This window comes from Rhipicephalus microplus, chromosome X (genome assembly GCF_043290135.1).
Source record: "Rhipicephalus microplus isolate Deutch F79 chromosome X, USDA_Rmic, whole genome shotgun sequence".
Taxonomy (NCBI): domain Eukaryota; kingdom Metazoa; phylum Arthropoda; class Arachnida; order Ixodida; family Ixodidae; genus Rhipicephalus; species Rhipicephalus microplus.
The window spans coordinates 114765043-114783991 of NC_134710.1; the positions used below are offsets into that span (position 1 = coordinate 114765043).

General features: G+C 46.3%; 1 pseudogene; it reads right to left on the minus strand.

Annotated features, from left to right (window-relative positions):
• Window positions 1–7990: 7990 nt before the first annotated feature.
• LOC142775086 (breast cancer metastasis-suppressor 1-like protein) lies at window positions 7991–9156 on the minus strand (annotated as a pseudogene).
• Between the last annotated feature and the right edge of the window lie 9793 nt (window positions 9157–18949).

Below are 18949 nucleotides of genomic sequence, written 5' to 3' on the forward strand. Positions count from 1 at the left end.
ACTCCCAAAGAGGTTCTTGAGAACGGACCACTCCAGATATGGAATTAATGTACTCGAGACAATACTCAGGTCTATAGAAGAGTATGTGTTTTGTGTAGTGCTATAGCACGTTGGTTCTTTTTTGTTTAGTAGACATGGACCTGACGAAAACAGAAAGTGTTCTATTAGGCGTCCTCGCGCACCTTAACGGCAGTCGCCCCACAGGGGATTATGTGCATTTAGATCACCAACGACTATATATGGCGGAGGAAGTTCATCAACTAAGCTTTGAAATTGTGTCTTTGAAAGTTGACAGCACGGGGGAATGTAAATAGAGGTAATTGTTAGTAGCTTCCCGAACAGCACTGCTCGGACAGCAACTGCCTCAAGAGAAGTTCGGAGGTTTAATTGCTTACAGGCAACACCTTTATCAACTATTATAGCGGCACCGCCCGACGAAACGGCAGCGTCGTCTTGGTCTTTGCGGAAGATGGCATATTGCTTTAGAAAGTTTGTTTGTGTGGACTTGAGATGTGTTTCCTGAACACACAGCACCTTTGGAGTATGTTTATTAAGAAGTTCTCTAATTTCATTGAGGTTTTGGAGAAGTCCTCTCACATTCCACTGTAAGATCTGTGTATCCATTTTAGATGTGTTTTGTGCTGTGTGATCAAGAATGGAATGTTAGCTCACGGACCCTTTCCAGGGGCTGTCACACGAGATTTTTCTTTTTTGGATCGGTCGACGGAGTCGCGCCGATCCTTAGGCGCTGGCTGCGCCCTCACACTCGGTGTTGTGTCCATTGCCTCTTGCGAGGCGCTGGACACGCGCTCTTGCGAGCGCTGCATTTGTTTTGAGGGCCTCGCCTCAAAAGACGACACCTTCGCGGCCCCCAGCCCGGAGGTTGGTGGGTCTTTTTTGGATGGCGGAGCAGCACTGGCTGCAACCGCCGAGGGGGTGGATGGCTTCACCGCTGGCTCACTACGCGTGTGTCAGACAGGCGCCGGGGGCCGTCGTAGCACTGCCCCCTGACGCGCCACTTCGGCAAAGCTAGTTTCTGGTAGGCAGGACACCTGCCTTCGTGCCTCTTTAAATGAAATGTTTTGTTTTACTTTAATTTTGACAATTTCTTTTTCTTTTTCCAGCATGGGCATGACCGCGAACATGCGGCATGTTCCCCAATACAGTTCGCACAGTGAAGAAAGTTTTCACAGACATCTGATTTGTGCTCTTCAGCACTGCATTTCGCGCAAGTTAGGCGGCCTCGGTAGTTCTGTGAACTGTGGCCGTACCGCTGGCATTTGAAACATCGGAGAGGGTTTGGTATATATGGCCTCACTTTAAGCTTGATATACCCAGTCTCAACGGAGTCGGACAGTACACTTGAATTGACGGCAACGTTTTTACGGCCTGAAAATACTCAAAGGATGTCTATCTGTTACTAGTTTTCTCAGTAAGCCTCGACGTCATGACTAGTTTTGCTTGAGGTCAGGTGGCAAATTCATACCTTGTTTGTGTAGATTTTCGGAGGCAAGCACTGGCTCCAGTTTTGCTGAAAAAGCATTGTGAGTGTTCGGAATTCAAAATTTATTTTCACATTGATATATATGTGTAGTGCAAAATAGACGAAGGGATGTCAAGAGTATCCTTATTGAATCGAGGTTAATGATCAGAATCAGGGTAATGCAAGGAGCCCTTAAAGTTACACTAAAGAGTGAAACAATTTTTCGCGCATTATCAAAGTACAATTTCACAATCACAAAAACACCACTTTCAGCGCTACATGACGCTCAGAAAGCAAAATGCGTGCGAAAAGAAAAGGTGAGTTGAGATTCCACCTTGACATTCACGCACGAGACACCAATACGTAGGAAATTTTAGGGGTGTCCACGGGGTCCTACCTATCTTTCAATTGGTAAAAATGAAATACTTTGTTATCTGCCATAAACTTAGAATACAAATTTTTAGATCGTGCACGACAGGCCCACCACACGAAATCTTAGAAAATTTCTTCGAACAAATACTGCGAAAATACAGAAATTACATTCTGAGATGCCCAACCTCACGCACGATGATTTAGGCGCGAAGTTTAAAAACAGAATTTCAAATATTTTTTTCTTCCCTAATAATGAACCTATGATAGTAAAACGTAAAGCACTATAGTTCTCAGAGTGCAGTTTTTCAATCCAAAATAAGTCAATGTTCCTAATATTAATATTACAAAATTCAAGGCATTTTTAGGATACCTTAAGAAATCGCCAGGCCTGCGCCGAACGCTTAACACAATCTTAGCAAAAGCTGGAAAATGGGCCATATAGAGCCCGTTATAAGCTCCCCTGGGTAACTATACTGCAAGTACACCTGCATTGCTAGCATGGCACGCACTTCGTCATAAATCATCATATTTTTGTAAACCAGTGAATCCAGCACTATTCCACAATTCGTTATTGTTAGGAAAAGCATTGTACCAACTGTCTTACGAGCAGTCAGTCAGTCAACAAACTTCACCCCGGTTCTAAGGAACTCGAGAGCCGTAGTTGTAGGCCGCGCTGACCTAGAGGTCGGAAGACCATGGTGCTCCACTTGTTCGAGGGCTCTTTGGACAGCCCTTAGTTGTTGCCGGAGATCGCCACTTTTGAGGGGTCCCTTCGTTTATTAAAAGAGGCATGTTGTGGCGTCAAGAAGACACGCTTAAATGCGCTCTTCATTTAGACCTGAGCATCGCCATGGTCGCAAAGCTTGAATGTAAAACTGGTCAGAAACCTATTATCACAGACATCAACGCCCTCCGTGCGATTGAAGCGCGAATAGGCGAAGAGGGGCCAAATAACGGAAATCAAAAACATAAGGAAATTTTGTTTAGAATACTCCTACTTTCATATACGGTAAATTAAACGAGAAGTTTACTTTATGGCTCATCTCACAGTTGGCTAAATAGCTGATTGCCGTTTTTTTTCTGTCAAGTGCCATAAATTCGAAGCGTATGTAGTTAGTCTTCTATGTGGGATCCCGGCTCATGTTGCCGTGTGCCTAGCTGTTCAATCCGGGGCAATGTCGGGTCCACGAGCCATCGCTCACTTTTTTGCACAGTGATTTCGTGCGTATCGTCCGTAGATTATTTTTGAATTGTGTTAAAGAGCTTGTTTGACAGAAATTTCTGCGTCGGCGTCAGTGGTTGTGAGTGAAAAAACACCAGGCCTGCGCTGAAGACAAAGCACAGTCACAGCGAAAGCTAAAAGAGTGGCCTTTCGGAGCCTTTTCTAAACACCCTTTGGGAAACTGCTGCAAGCACACAAGCTGGGTATAATTTCCGGGTAGTAGGCCGGCATTCGCTATGATATCTTCGTTATTCTTCTGAGTAGTGTGGTATCCGCTAAACACTTGCAAACAAATCTGTGCCAATTGTTCATGCAGTGGCTGACGACGATGAGGAATTATGTCTGAAGTGGGTATGCGTCACAGTTAATAGGGGATCAAGAGAAAGCTTTTGTAATGGGTTTGGGCATTTGACTATCCACTCGTTACGCTATTCGCATTGTGTTGCGCCTGGTTTTTTTTACAGGGTAGCCAGCCGGTCTTAGAACTCATAAAAACGCGAATCTTTTCCCAACATTAAGCCTACCTAAGGCAAGTTTGCGTACAGATTTCAAGTACCGATGCTGCTCAGTGGTAGAAATCTGGGCTGGCACGCAGTAAACCCAGCTTCTAGTCACGTTTCGTCCTTGGTAGTAGGTATTTGTTTTCTTATTTCATGCGAAGTGATTACGGGCGGCGGCAGTTTTCACTGTAACAATTTTCACATAACAGTTTTCACTGTAAAATCATCATCTTGTCTATGACCCAAAAGTCGAGAAAGACAAAAATAAAATAATTAGTACAAATTGCGGATAAGCTGGTGTTCTACCACAAAGCCACGTGATTTGTTCCAACTGTTGTGCAAAAAAATTCCAGCATATATACGGAATGAACGGTGATGAGTGGGGCGAAGTGCCCGAGGTTTTATTCGCAAAATCGTGAACCATCCATGAATATCTCCCACTACGTCATCAAAGTCGTGAGAAACTCTGTATATATTTATACAAGAAATTTTATTATTCGTAAATGGTACCTATACGTCGCTTCCTTCCCTTTTCTTTACGGCTTTATGGACAGTGAAGTGGTGGATCGGTTATGGGGTGTAGTGGGTTGTTGCAAGGATGAGGTTGTGGGCCGTTTGCTAAAGTGGAATCTTAGGTGGTCACGTAAAAACAAGGGATGGACACAGTGGGACAATCTATGGTTCTTTAACACACACCTGGATACAAGTACATGATCATCTTGCATTTAATAAGTGCTACTTCTCAACAGTATTTGCTTTATGGTCAGTGAACTGGTGTATCGGTGATGGGGCGTAGTGGGATATGTGCAAGGACAAAGTAGTGTGAAGTTGGCAAAGGTGGGGTGCACGTTAAAGAACCCCAGGTGGTCGAAATTTCCGGAGCCCTCCACTACGGCGTCTCTCATACTCAAATGGTGGTTTTGGGACGTTAAACCTCACATATCTGTTGGCAAGGGTGGAACTTTAGGTGGTCACGTACGTATAAAGGAATGAACAGATCCACGCCTTTAGGAGCTTCGCCCTAAAATATTATGTGAATCTAATGTTTTAGGGGAAGTCTCCGTAAAGCATCACATAGTGCGTGGCAAAAGGGTAGAATAGCGCCAGGCGTTAAAAGATGTGAATTGAGCAACGAGTGGGCATTTTAAGGGCCAGCTCATAACAAAACACTCATAGATGGTTATATCTTCAGCCGAAGTATAGCCCTCCACAATATTAACAGCTGTGCAGGTTCGCGTGTACGGATGCGTAGTGGGCTCTCCACTGATTCGCGAAATAATTATGGCGTAGTGGGCACTTGACAACTGTGCTTGCACTAGGCATTCACTTTGAAACAGCCAATACGACGCGCTCACTCATTCGTTTTCTTGCGGCGCAGTTCAGCTATGCACCGAAAATCAAAGCAGCTTAGCCGTTGAGAATGTGATGCGCACAAGGTCCGGTTACGCTATCGTTACTTACTTTTGAAAGTGAAGCTCAGGCTTCCTCCAATTTTACACCGAAAGCTGTTATGAGCTTGCAAGAAGGGTCGTTATTGACGCTGTAGCTGTCCACCTACGCCGCCGCCGCCACTGGTGCCTGTAACCACTATCTCTCGAAGACTAAAATAAATGAAACAATTACAGCATATTCATGGGGTGAAGCGTCTGTCTGTCTGTCTGTCTATCTGTCTGTCTGTCTGTCTGTCTGTCTGTCTGTCTGTCTGTCTGTCTGTCTGTCTGTCCGTCTGTCCGTCCGTCCATCCGTCCATCCACTCTACCCATTCCTAAATCATCAACGATAAGAACACCCTACCGCCGATGAGTTATATATCTTCTATACAATTTTACTTATAGACACACTAAGCCATCTAGTGAGCAATTCATAAACTATAGAGATGTACTATTGACAGAAAAGGGAACGACCCACACCCTAAAGAACTTCGCCCCTAAAATATTAAGGGCAGAATACTATTTGGACCTAGACCTTCTGCGTGCCAGCCCAGTAATTCATCACTGAGCTACGCCGGTGCTTGAAACTCTGTTACAAACTAAATTGAGGCAGGCTTCATGTAGGCAACATATTGCGTTAAAATTTGAAGAAGTGCTTTAGAGAAGAGAAAAAACAACCAGTCATTACAATGTCAATTGTGTAAAGAATAAATGATCTAAAGCCCCCACTCTTTACAAAAGCCTCAGGAGCAATTTTTCATCGTCGTCAACCACGCCATCAACAAATGCACTTAACTCCTTGCAACTGTGTACCGGGTGACACGCTTCTTTGAAAAATTGCGAAGAATGGCACAGTGAATGCCTCCCTACTACACGAAAATTTAAAATATTTATTTTGTAGTGCGTACACTGCAAGTGTGCTTGTAGTAATTACCTAAAGAGTGATTTAAAAAGGCTCTGAAATGCCACTCTTCCAGCTTTCGCTCTGACCCTACCGCGCGTTCCGCACAGGCATGGCACTTTGCGTCATTTGCTTATGTGTTATTTACTTGCGTGATACCTCAGAGACGCAGATCTACCACATGGAATCTGTAGCTAACGGCTCCAGGCACAACAGCCTGCTTTCGATGGCACACGTTTGGCGTGCGTTCCCCTTCGGTGATGAAACGCCGTACTATAAGCTTGCCCTAGCGATACTCCCACGGCTGCTGTTTCACTCCCGTAGTTTTTTTCGAATGTGTAACGTGAATTTTGTGAGTATTGTGCTCTGGAGTCATTGTATGATAGCGTTTTTCATCTGAAAGTTATTCATGTGCACAATCCAAGTACACTGTTTTGCTAATAAGATAAGCTTTCTTTCCCGATCTTTCTTGTTGGACTTCGCCTCTTGCGCAGGCAACTGGCGCGCCATAAACGCGTAGTGAAATCATGTAGTAATCAAATGCTTGTAAAATATCAGCAGTTAGAAAAATTTGCAGTTTCGTGCCCTAAAATGTAAATGCAGGACGTCACTACCGATATATATATAAATATATATAAATATAAATATATATATATATGTATATATATATATATATATATATATATATATATATATATATATATATATATATATATATATATATCAAGGAAAGTATAGGGGAAGGTAATCTACCGAATGGTATTGTAAATATGAAGCAAGAAAATTGGGTGATAAGGTAACTTGCCGTGAGAAGGAACCATACCGGCGACCTTCGAATAACGTGTTCGATGCTCCACCACAGAGCAACCATGGCGGCTATCCTCCCAGCCACTTTATTGGGTATATATGTGAATTTAAACGTGGAAGGGTCTCCCAGGACCACCAGTAGCCATGACGGCGAGTGTGGCACAATTTTTATGAGCCTAGGTGGCATCATGTAGTACGTGAACATAGAGGGCAACTGACCAATAGTCCCTCGTAATGAATAAGGGAAAGAAGTGGATACCTAAGAGCTCGTTTTTCCGTGTTTTCACACAATAATATTAAGATGTCACAGACAATAATACCAAGAAAAGTATCGGGGAAGTTATTACACCGAATTGCAAAGTAAGTGTGAAGAAAGAGTAGTGGGTGGAAAGATAACTTGAAACCACTTCTTTCCCTAAATTATATATATATATATATATATATATATATATATATATATATATATATATATATATATATATATATATATATATATATATATATATATATATATATATATATATATATATATATATATATATATATGTAATTTATTTTTGCCGTTCGTCGTCCCCACACTACGTAGATGGCGACGGGCGACGGGGCCACCTTGCCACCAACTACTTCATACGTGAGCTTTCATGGCAGTTCCTTTATAAGCTTACGTATAAATTGATTTTAAGATGAATTGAGAGATGAATCAACCACCAAGCAACGACTTGACTATGCGGAAAAGCGTTTCGACCAGACCCGTCAACAAACATACTCATACTTTAATCTGTAAAGTCGACAGGGCAAAGCAACGCTTACTGTTCGCAACAGCTTTTGCCAAATGTGTAACGTAGAAAATTGCTTGTTGACACCTTTTCGTTTTGATATTATAGATGAAAGGGGACCGGTTCAACGAAATCCCTACGAGGACAATTATCGATAGCAGATAAATGTTCACGTTCATATTGAAGAAACTCAAAAACCGGATTACAGGAAAGCAAGAAATTTCACGAAATGCTATTTTAATGGGCGAAATAAGATGGATACAAATGGCGAAGAAATATGATCGATAGTATTCATATATAAATTGATAATGTAGCCATAGCCAATTAAACAAATAATAAACGACTGAAAAAACATCCCGACTTGTTCAAGCGCCTGCAAGCCCCTTCAGCGTCCGTGCAAGCGCGTCCATGCTCCTGCCGGGTTAAGGCAGCGGACATGGGCGGCCCTGATCTAAGAAGCGGAGGCCTATAGGTGGCCTGGGCACCTGGACGGCACGGAAATGGCTAGAATACGCGTATTCGTGACATATGTCTGGCCTGTCTGCGATGGGCGTTTTGGATGACAGGCAGACGGGACAGTGTGGCTGGCTGGCACCGTCTCGACTGTATACCGGTAGAGGGCCGTCATCTAAATTTACTTGGTGTCAATGCTCTTGTGGTTTTCCTCAAGTCACCTGATCTTTTCTTCGAGCTCACATAGAATGGAGTCTTGCAACAAAGCTCGTCCACTCTCAATATATGGACATGCTGCGAATTCATCAGCTTCGTACTTTCCCTTGATGTTATTCAACTTCATTTCCTTCAGAATAGCTGTGACCTTTATCCGCTTACTTATGTTGTTCTGAAGGTCTTCAAGCGGTTGCAGGTATTCAGGTGCAAGGTCCAGTTTCACATCTTCAAGTTTAAATTCTTTTTGGTTTGCTCACTCGAGGTAAAGCTGTGCCTTGAGGTGCAAAACTGTCGCTCGAAGTCAGTCATGCCATCCATGTACTCCGATCTCCACGTTTCACAATGTTCCTCGTAGATCTCCAAACTGTCATCTTCAGATCCGAAGGAGGATTCCGAGTCCTTGTTGTGTTGTTTTCACTTTCGAGTGTCTGCCGGTCCATCTCTTCACCCTCGTTGTCATTGTTGCACTCTTTGACGCTCGGTATTTTCAAACTTCGAGCTTCCAAGTAAGATGAACCCCAGAAGAACACCGTCAAGAGCCACGAGCGCTGTGTGCGTGCCTTTTCTTTAGATCGTTGACCTTCGACGGTCAGATACTGGTCTCGGTGTCATTTCGCTGATTGACCTTGCAGCTGGCCATAGCATTTTAGTCGGGCCAGCCATGCCTGGCCATGGCCAAGGCGCCTGGGTATAGACTGGTTTTCACTTCCCAAGCATGGCTTGCCTGGCATGGCTTGCCTGGCATGGCTTGCCTGGCATGGCTTGTCTGGCATGGCTTAGGTCTGGCTTGCCTGGGCCTGGGATTTTTGAATGGTCGGCGGCTCTGTGACACTGCTTGGCACTGGTCTCGACGCTCCTCGACGGTTAGGTATGGGCATCGGTGTCGTTGTGCTGGCTGGCCTCGAAGCTGACCTGAGCCGCCGGGTTGGACGAGCGATGGCTCATCATAAGGTAGGCCAGATCGCTGCGCGGATGGTCGGTCTCGATTGCCGGCATGGCCGTTTCACATGGCCTCGATGCAATACCGTCGTCTGGTGTCACCGTTGAAAACTCCCCGTTAGAGTCAGCAAGAAGGAACGCTCGGCGACCGTGAAGAACACCAAACGTTCGCAGCGTGCTCAAGCTTTATGACAGCACGGAACGTCAGCGCATCGAAGCAGAATCACCAATCGATCTAGTTCGATGCCTCTCATTACGTGGAAAATAAAGATGATGACGATGTTCCTCTCATTTCTGGCAGCCACCCACAAAGAGGGATAGGAAATAAGGCAAAAGTGCGTGATACCTTCACACTTCATCTTCTTCTTTCAAGTTTGTCTCAATCACTTATTAGAGACGAAAAAATATGGTTGATTGGGCATCTCACTAATCCCATTGGAAGTAATGTGGTGACACATGGTTTAGTGAACCTTTCAATACAATAATTTCTTTTTTGATCCCAGATACAGATTTCTTTGAATGTTGTAATGGATCTCGAAGGCTGCGCTTTTGAGGCGTGCATTTGTCGTAAACAGTTTTGGAGCCCAAAAACACCAGATACGGGCGAGGGCTCAAAAATTGTTGGAGTGAAAATTGCTGCTCAGAATGGAAGTCGTGTCTAACAAATGGCGCCTGCGGCAGCCATCTTAGTCAGGGTAAAATAAAACATCGGCATTTGGCGAAGAAAACGGAGCGTTTTTCTCACACGCCGGACGAGTTCATTACAGCAACGTTTTTCCGTTCAGAAGATACTCGAAGGATGTTTACCTGTTACAAGTTCTCCTATTAGGCTTCGACGTCATGACAAATTTTGTTGGAGATCAGGTCACCAATTCATAGCTTGTTGTACATATTTCGCTAATAAGAATATTTTATTAAATAATTCAAGTAGCGTTTACGCTAACACATTAAACCAGGTTATATTTAAGTGCTCACCACTACAGGGGCATTTTTCTGAAATTTTCAAAGGCGAACGCTGGCTCCACGTTTGCTGAAAAAGCATTGTGAGAGTTTGGATTCCAGAATTTTTTTGCACCTCCATAGATATGTGTTGTGCAATATAGACGGACGGATGTTAAAAGCATCCTTTTTGAATCGAGGTTAATGATAAGAATCAGGATAATGCAAGGAGCCCTTAAAGTGACACTAAAGAGCGAAACGATTTTTCGCGTATTATAAAAGTACCATTTCAGAATCACGAAAACACCATTTTTAGTGCGACACGACGCTTAGAAAGCGGAAAGGCGTGCGAAAACAAAAGGTGAGTTAAAACGCCACCTTGAGATTTCTGCACCAGACACCGTGACGTAAGATATGTGGAAGGTGTCTACTGGGTCCTACCTATCTTTCCATCAACAAAAATTAAATACATTGTTATCTGCCTTGAATTTAACATACGAAGTTTTAAATCCTACGACAGGCCCACCAGACGAATTCTTAGAAAATTTCATCGAACCAATGCGGCGAAAATACAGAATTTACATTCTGAAATGTCTAACGTAACGCGAAGTCAATTTGGCGCGAAGTTTAAAACCGAACTTCAAATCACATTTTCTACCCTAATAATAAATTTATGATTGTGAAACGTATGGCATTATAGTTGTCAGAGTGCAGTGTATCATTCTAAAAGAAGTCAATGTTCTTCTTGTGAATATGAATATGAAAAGCATGGTACCCACTGCCTTACGAGCAGTCAGTCAGTCAACAAACATCACTCCGGTTTTACTGAACTACATAGTCGTAGTTGTGGGCCACGCTCACGTAAAGACCGGAAGACCATCGTTCTCTACCTGATCGAATTGCCTTTGGACAGCCCTTAGCTGTTGCTGGAGATCGCCACTTTTGAGGGCTCTCTTTCAATCTCCTTGTTTAATAAGAGGCATGTTGTAACGCGGAATGTTACCAGAATATGTGCGCTAACGAGCAATACTCTTCATGGCCCACAATGAAGTGTGAGTCGATGTTTAGAGGAAAGCGACAAAACCTTCCTCTCTATGAGAAAGATCCAGTTAGTGACATTACGAATGTGTAATTTGAGGTCAAGTCAGCTCTGAGTGCGGCAAGGGACTTTCCGGTGGCCAAGCTCGTTGTGTTTCACTATTTCGTGAAAAGAGAGTCGTGGGTCGAAGTTATGCTCAGAACTCGTATTGTATAGCATATCGGGACCATCGCGGAACGTAAGACCTCACGCTTGGTCATGAACTATAACTCAAATGGATTGGCTTTGCTGAGATCTAAGTACAGTTCACGCAATGGGAAGATTATCGCACGATCGCCGACCCTCCTATAACATGCAAGGGGGCTAGCGGCACGTTTCGGAACTGCGAAAAATTAAGATTGCGCATTTTCCTCTCCTCCGTTGGCTGTTCCATTCTACAATATTCGCCCCTACAACGAACTCTACACCCTTCTTAGTTCGAGCCATCCATTCGTTGCCATCGCGTGTGTTCTTCGTAGGACCTTATCCTCGCAGGTGATTACAAAAATGTTGAAGATTATGTGTTGAAGCTAGTGCTTGGCACCATGCGTGTCAGCAAGAGGGTGCAGAAGGATACTTGCCCCCCTTTCTCAAGCCACACCACACATGACATAACCTACGCTACAGCTACAGCGGTGCTTTCTCCCTCTTCCATCTTGGAAACAAGACTAGTTTGCACTCCCCAAAAGAAAATGCTGCCGGCAACCATGTTTGGCACTGCCATTAGAAAGGAGGGATAGCAGCTTAAGGAACAGCAAAGACAGTGAATGAAGCTCTCGTGATACCGTGTACTCTCTCCTCGAAAGAGTATTCCAGGACATGGCGCTGTGGCAGTTCTTGGTCGATGCTGGCGCGATAACCTTCATAGATGGCAAACTTAACATTGCTTCCATAGGCGTGCGTGCGCAGTTTCTACTTTCAGGTACGGTTCATCGCCGCGCCCCCTTCCTATTATGGGAATGTAAGGGGCTGATTTTGCGCCCACCCCCACTCCAGGTCACAGTCCACCTTCCTAATATGTCAGTGTGTGGGGCTGACATCGCACCACCATTTCCGGTTACTGGGGGCAAGGGCGCTCTCTGCTGCCCCCCCCCCTGGCGCAGGCCTATGCTGGGAACCATGTGATGGCGGGAAAGGCATCCGGCAGTCTTTGCTTGATTGTAGCTGCCACTTCTTTTGAGGTGAGACTACATGACGTGACTGATGACAATGAATACTTATGGCCAAGCGTGCGGCAAGATGAACCGATGTGCTGTGTTGGCGGTGTGTGTAATAATGAGGAAGACGCATGCGGAGAACGACGTCGAAACGAGTGCAACGAGGTGAACAAAACGGGGGAGATGGCCGTATGCGAAATGACACCACTCAGCATTTTTGAGAGCAGGAGCTCAGAGAATCTGGTGATGCGAATGGAACAAGCGGCTAAGCACGACGCAGACGCTGAAGAAAGAAGAAAAGAAAATTTGACGACTTTGCTGAAGTACATTTCCTGAGCCTGGCGTTTGCTTCCTGTGACTTTCTATCGCAGCCGGTACAAACCACAATGACTGTGCAAGACACATCCAAGAACCTCTTCTCTAAGCTACGGTGTCAACCATGGAATTCAGAGGAACAGCTCAAGCCTCTACTTTACTCCCTTCAAACAGCTTTCCGGGAACCACCGAAGACAGGTGGCTATGGAACCTCTACGTCTAACGTTGGAATATCAGGGCACGGTGAAGAGGTGGAAGACATACGTCACTCTCATTTTGAGCTCAACAACATCAAGCAGGAACCTGCTCTTCAACAGCTGGTGACAACTAAAATGATCCTGGAGAGACCGCCAAGCCAAGAGAGAAGTTACGAGGACCAGGTTCATACTTTGGAAAACACCATTGAAAAAGCAGCTTTAACGGGAGAGTGCGTTGTTCATGATCCGGCAGGCGAAGTCACGTACCGTGCGGCACAAGATTCTCCCCAAGCTCACGGTTGTCTACAACAGCTTTTTTATCACCCCGTGAAAGTTTTTCACAAGGGCCTGCGTCTTGAGAAAGAAGACGGTTCGTCATCGCAAAGACCATCCGCAGCGTTCAGTGCTGCACCATGCACTGCAACTTGGTCAAGAACGTAAGTAGAACTGCCCTCAAGAAACAATGGTATCTCCCACCCTCTCTCCTTCTTCTACCTCCACCCTCCTCCCCGGTGGAAAGATGATATGGTTTAAACTGACTGGTAGTGAGACGAAGTGTTTTTGAGAACAGTGAGACTGGTGGCAATGGCTGCCAGATTAAAGACGTGTTAAAGTGTATTGCGCTTTTGTGTGTTTAGTGGCCGTATATATATATATATATATATATATATATATATATATTGCTACGGGGCGCCACAAATGAACATTGTAGAAAAGAGGACGATGTTTAGGGCGAGCTCGTGCAGACCGGGCTCCATATTGTATGCCTGCCTGTTTACCGAAAGTAAAGGCATTATTCAGATGCCTTCTCCCCGTAACATTTTGGTGGAGAGTGCGGGTCTTTCCACAGTCAACACCACGACGATTCTACGCAGCGGATGTTCCTTGGCTGCCTTTGCGATGCCTGATCAAGACGAACACGAGGATTCTTCGGAGACTACCCCAACCGTGCTTCGTCCAACTACGCAGCAACCAACAGCACCGCATCCAGCTGCAACTAACCGCACCGTCGTCCTGACTCAACCGCGTGACCCAGGCAAATTTTCGGGCAGTGACAGTACCGACGTGGAGGAATGGCTTCAGCTGTACGAAAGGGTGAGCGCTCTTTACAACTGGGATCCGACGCTCATGTTGGCCAATATTATTTTATACCTTGACGGTACAGCTAAAGTTTGGTTTTCCAACCACGAGGAAGATATCACGAGTTGGGACATCTGTAAGCAGAAACTCATCGATCTCTTCGGCAAGCCCATCGGGCGTCATCGTGCTGCGCAAAGAGAACTAGCGTCCCGACTCCAGTCCGGCACCGAGTCATACGTCACATACATACAGCATGTGCTCGCCCTCTGCCGGAAGGTTGATGACAAGATGCCGGAATCTGAAAAGGTCGCGCACATCCTCAAAGGAATCACCGATGACGCCTTTAATCTCCTCGTATTTCGCAACTCATCGACCGTAGACGACGTTGTTAATGAATGCCGACGCTTCGAAGACGCGAAAAGTCGCCGTATCACTCCACACTTTTCACGTCTTCCCAACACGGCTGCAACATCAACCTGCGAGGACGCCCGTTTGGCACCAGCCCCTGCTGCTTCCGACAATATCGTGCGCATTGTGCGCCACAAAATCGAGGCAGCATCTCCCCTGTCTGACCAAGTCGAGGCCCCTGACGATTCTCGCGCCACGATTTCTTTAATCAAGAGTGTCGTACGCCAGGAACTGGCCAACGCCGGACTTCAGACGCTATGCCCCGTTAACCGACCTGACTACCGATTGCCCAGTACACCTAATATGTCCCGCGGACTGAACAACCGCCCACGTTACCGGAACCCGGCAGAATGGCGAACTTCCGATGACAGGCCGATCTGCTTCAACTGTGGACGAGTGGGCCATATTTCACGTCATTGCCGCACTTCCTGGGGTTGGCAGCCATGGTCGCATTATGCCAACACCCGACGCCCCCCTTCTGGCTCTCGGATGCCGATCTACACGGCACAAGACGATGCTTCGCCATTCAGGCCCGCCCGACCAAGCCGCTCCCCGTCGCCCTCTGGACGCATGTCCCGCTCAACTAACCGACGTCGCTCCCCCTCACCCTCCTACCACCAGTCCTCGGAAAACTGACGGGCGCAGCTCCTAGAGGTGAGCCTTCTTCGACGACCCGACCCAAAATTCCTCTACAAACGATACCCGGACACAACAACTTGATTAAAGTAAATGTTGACGGTACTTCTGTGGCAGCACTCATTGACACCGGCGCTCACATATCAGTCATGAACTCCAGCCTTTGTGCTCGACTCAAGAAAGTGCTCACTTCTGCTCCGATCACTCTTGTCCGAGTAGCTGATGGTGCAACACCAGCGGTCACCGGGATGTCTGCCGCCCGTGTCACTGTTGCTGGACGTCATACCACTGTTCTGTTTTACGTACTGGACCACTGCCCACATGACATCATACTGGGACTCGATTTTCTGTCGGAGCATTCCGCCCTAATTGACTGTTCTGCTGGTGTTGTTCAGCTTGTCCTACCACACGCCGTTGACCCTCCTGATCCTGCGCTGCCAAAGCTATGCTCCGCCGACTTTGTTCGCCTATCTTGTCGAGCTGTGACGTATATCGACGTCTCTTCTTATCCACCTGTGGCTGACGGCGATTATGTCATTTCGCCTAATCCTACAGTACTCTGTTCGCTCAATGTTACGTTCCCCCACACCATCATCACAATGAAGAACAACGTGGCATGTCTCCCTATTGTAAACTTTGGACTTTGCCCTGAAGTGCTGCCACGAGGAATATCCCTTGCAACCCTTGCCCCGGCCGGCGACTACCACATATCGGCCCTAACAGAGGATACACTGTCATCTGCAAGTATTCAATCGCGTAGTACACTAGACTGCATAACTGGAATGATTGCCTCTGATCTCCCGGCAGAGCATGTGTCTGCGCTTCGTGGCCTTCTTGCGTCGTATCAAGACGTCTTTGATTTCTGCGACCAACCCCTAGGTCAAACGACCGTCGTAAAGCATCGGATCAACACCGGTGACGCAAATCCAGTACACCGGCGACCCTATCGAGTTTCCTCCACCGAGCGCCACGTGATCCAGCAAGAAGTCGACAAGATGCTTGCCCGAGACATCATTGAACCTTCTTCAAGTCCTTGGGCTTCGCCCGTTGTGCTTGTGAGAAAGAAGGATAACAGCTGGCGCTTCTGTGTCGACTACAGAAATCTTAACAAGGTTACAAAAAAAGACGTGTATCCTCTGCCGCGGATAGACGACGCTCTTGACTGCCTTAGTGGAGCAAATTATTTCTCTTCCATCGACCTCCGTTCCGGGTACTGGCAGATATCAGTTGATGATCTGGACCGTGAAAAGACGGCATTTATAACTCCCGACGGGCTCTATCAGTTCAAAGTAATGCCTTTCGGGTTATGCAATGCCCCAGCTACATTCGAACGAATGATGGACGCTCTTCTTCACGGTTTCAAGTGGTCAATCTGCTTATGTTACCTTGATGACGTCATTGTTTTTTCGCCAACTTTCGAAACTCACCTCGAGCGTCTCTCACAATTCTTTCGGTTTTCCGCAAAGCAGGGCTCCAACTAAACTCGTCCAAATGTCACTTCGGCCGCCGGCAGCTCACTGTCCTTGGACACCTTGTCGATTCTTCTGGTGTTCGTCCCGATCCTGAGAAAATCCGTGCCGCCAAAGATTTCCCTGTGCCGACCTCTGCGAACGATGTTCGAAGCTTTGTGGGCCTTTGTTCTTACTTTCGTAGATTTGTGCGGAATTTTGCTGACGTCGCACGACCACTCACGAAACTACTAAAAAAAATGTGACTTTTGTGTGGGGACCTGAACAAACCAGAGCATTCGTTGAACTGACGAGTAGACTTACGACGCCACCGATTCTCGGCCACTTTGATATATGCGCTCCAACGGAAGTGCGTACCGACGCAAGCGGCCATGGAATCGGAGCCGTTTTGGCACAACGACAGCACGGCTGCGAGCGCGTTATTGCATACGCTAGCCGTCTTTTATCGCCAGCAGAGCGAAATTACTCCATCACAGAACGCGAATGCCTCGCACTCGTCTGGGCAGTGGCTAAATTTCGGCCGTATTTGTATGGACGCCCGTTCACGGTTGTCACTGATCACCACGTCTTATGCTGGTTGTCGGCCTTAAAAGATCCTTGTGGACGTCTCGGCCGGTGGGCTCTACGGCTACAGGAATATTCCTACACGGTTGTCTACAAATCAGGTCGCCACCATGAGGATGCTGATTGCTTGTCGCGTCATTCAGTAGACCCAGCAGACCTTTCTGAGAGCGATGACGCTACTTGCGTTTTGGCACTTTCCGCGTTTAGCAACATGGGAGATCAGCAACGCCGTGATCCTCACCTCAGAGATATAATCCTTCGGCTAAGTGGTCCCACAACTCCTCCGTCTCTCCGTATGTTCCTGCTCCAAGATGGCGTCTTATATCGCTACAGCATGCATCCTGACGGACCTGAGCTGCTGTTGGTCATACCACAACATATGCGTCAGACTGTCCTTGCACAGCTGCATGATATTCCGACAGCTGGTCACCTGGGAGTTTCAAGAACTTATGACCGCGTTCGACGTCGCTTCTTTTAACCCGGTATTTACCGATCCGTCTGCCGTTACGTCGCCTCATGCAAATCCTGTCAACACCGCAAAAAACCAGCAACACTTAAAGCGGGACACCTTCAACCCATTCAGATCCCATCCGAACCATTTTATAGGATAGGTGTTGACTTACTTGGACCGTTTCCTTTATCGGCCAGCGGAAACAAGTGGATAGCAGTCGCCACGGATTACACCACTAGGTATGCCATCACACGGGCCCTTCCTACCAGTTGTGCGACTGACGTCGCTGACTTTCTTCTAGAAGACGTCATATTACACCACGGCGCTCCTCGGCAACTGCTTACCAATCGGGGTCGCTACTTTTTATCACAAGTTATCCAAGACATATTGCACTCTTGCGCTACAAAGCACAAGTTCACAACGGCGTATCATCCTCAAACCAACGGGCTCACGGAGCGGCTGAATAGAACCATCACGGACATGCTCGCCATGTATGTTTCTTCCGACCATCGTGATTGGGACACCGCCCTTCCATTTGTAACATTTGCCTATAATACGTCTCGGCATGACACTGCAGGTTTCTCGCCATTTTTCCTCCTGTACGGACGAGAACCTACGTTGCCTTTCGACACGCTCCTTCCTGCCGTTGGCCACACGTCAGAATATGCCCGCGATGTGATTTCTAGAGCTCTAGAGGCACGTGAGATTGCTCGCCAGCGTCTGAGCGATTCCCAGGAACGACAACGACAGGTCTACAACGCGTGCCATCGTGATGTCCACTTCAGTCAAGGTGACACAGTCCTTCTCTGGACGCCGTCGCGGCGAGTTGGCCTGTGCGAAAAACTGACTTCACCGTACTCGGGTCCGTACCGTGTGGTGCGCCAAGTCACCGACGTGACATATGAAATTGAACCTCTTAACGCCACCAGCGCGCGATCGTGTTCTGACGTTGTTCACGTCACTCGCCTGAAACGATATTACTCAGACCAACCAGGCAACGAGACGGTGCCTTCGCCGCCGGTGGTGATGCTACGGGGCGCCACAAATGAACATTGTAGAAAAGAGGACGATGTTTAGGGCGAGCTCGTGCAGACCGGGCTCCATATTGTATGCCTGCCTGTTTACTGAAAGTAAAGGCATTTTTCAGACGCCTTCTCCCCGTAACAATATATATATATATATATATATATATATATATATATATATATATATATATATATATATATATATATATATATATATATATATATATATATATATATATATATATATACATATATATATATATATATATATATAAAGAGAACTTCTTCGACACGCGTGCAACTAGATATCAATTCGCATACACAGAGGTCTACCGACACGCTTTCTTATGTACCATGAAGTTCAATCCCAGATTAATAGGCTGAAGAAAGGTCTCTTAGCCAAATTTTTGCGTCCAATATGCGAAGCTCATTTTACTATCACGCCTCTTTCTCTGATTTTGCTTTGGTGGTTACCATCTACAAATACCACAATAGTTTGTTTAATAAATTTATCATGGCGGATGTTAGTCG